The sequence below is a fragment of the Peromyscus maniculatus genome, chromosome 16, assembly GCF_049852395.1.
Source record: "Peromyscus maniculatus bairdii isolate BWxNUB_F1_BW_parent chromosome 16, HU_Pman_BW_mat_3.1, whole genome shotgun sequence".
Classification (NCBI taxonomy): Eukaryota; Metazoa; Chordata; class Mammalia; order Rodentia; family Cricetidae; genus Peromyscus; species Peromyscus maniculatus.
In genome coordinates this window covers 17,157,192-17,158,808 of record NC_134867.1, presented here as the reverse complement: position 1 = coordinate 17,158,808, position 1,617 = coordinate 17,157,192, and the positions used below count along the sequence as shown (strand labels likewise).

Genomic DNA, 1,617 nt, shown 5'->3' with positions numbered 1-1,617 from the left:
GCTGTGTTAAAGCCCAGCCAGCACAGGCTATACATTATAATAGCTGTGATGCCAGTAAAGCTTGCTGGCAGCACAGTAGTCAGAGTCTCTTCTCTTTGAACAAGTGTTTACTGCCTCCATACCCTTAAAGGCAGGCCTCTGGAATACTGTAAGTTTCAGGAGCTTCCTGCTACCTGTGAGTTATGTTCGCCTGCTTAGTCTTTGTAATCCTCTTTCCACCCTCAGAAAGAGAGAATCTTTTAATTCTGAAAGACCAATATAGAGTACCACCAAATATTTCTGTCAATGTCTAAAATGTTCAATATAAACCCAAAATTCAAGAGTATTTCCACCCCCTTCCTTTAGGAAATACTTAGGCAATTATTATAATACTTTAGCATTCACTGTGATGTTTTTCTTTTTCTTTTTTTGGAAAATGTTAGCATTTAATAAACCACCCTGGGTGGCTTCAAGCCACCAGGACACAGGCACTTCCAACACCCTTTATCTTTTCTTCAGCTCTTCTACTGAAAAATTTGGCTTCCATGATGACAGGCTGCTTATGGAGCTTTCCCTACCCCAGACCTTGGTAGTAGCCTGATCACACAACATCAACGATGGGAGCAGTTCCAGTCTTGTTCTTTTGCCGTATGGACACGTGTCTGCTCACTGAACAGCGTTGACAATGTATTCAGGTTGACAGTCAGACAGGAGTTCTGGTTCCAATTTAAGTGGTAATGTCTCATACCAACTTTCCCAAAGAAACCTGGATAGTATTTGTCGAAATTGATCCTGTGGTGATGCATGCCTTCAGCATTCCTGCAGCCTCCTGGGTGCTTGCGGTGTTTACTGATGTGGTCATGACCATGGCCGTGGCTCAAGTGGCCCTGGAGTTTTCGGGTCTTCCTCAGTCTGGATGGCATGAGGGCAGCAGAATGGAATGAACAAGTGATTTTTTTTTTTATTCTAAGACTTAATTTTAGATCATATTCTGGTTAAATCTGAACAAGAACCTTCCAGAAGTACACTATACACAGTGTGACTTCTTTTAACTTTAATACAGTATTTTCCCTATTTTACATGACCAGAATACAGACAAGGATAGAATCTAATTTTGAAATGAACTGCTCCATTTATTTATGTCGCTATTATCAGCATTAGATATAAATGTCTTAATAGAAAAGTGCTCTGTGGCTTAGAAGTTTGAAGTCCACGAGAAGGGTCAAACATGATTTAATTACAGAAGCATGTATAGTTTACCGAGATCACAAAAGTTAACAAGGAAACAGCAACACCAAAAATAAAAGAAGTGAAAGAGTGGTTCTGAGTATAGTTTGGTGAGTAGTCAAATTTGTGGTAGATCTTGATGGGTGCATTTGGGAGATAAAGCATGGGGTTCATGCTGATCATAAAATAGTGACTACTCTACTTAAAGGTAAACATAAGCATATTTTCCATCACTGTGATTAGGTATAATTATTTGTCAGGCTCTGGTCAGTGAACATGAGACATTATGAAACATAGTCCCCAAATGCTGTGGATATCGTTCTGTATAAATAAAACACTGATTGACCAGTGGCCAGGCAGGAAGTATGGGCGGGACAAAGAGAGAGGAGAATTCTGGGAAGTGGAAGGCTG

General features: G+C 40.2%; 1 pseudogene; it reads right to left on the bottom strand.

Moving 5' to 3' along the window:
- Nucleotides 1-448: 448 nt before the first annotated feature.
- LOC102907671 (large ribosomal subunit protein uL15 pseudogene) lies at nt 449-902 on the bottom strand (annotated as a pseudogene).
- Nucleotides 903-1,617: the final 715 nt, after the last annotated feature.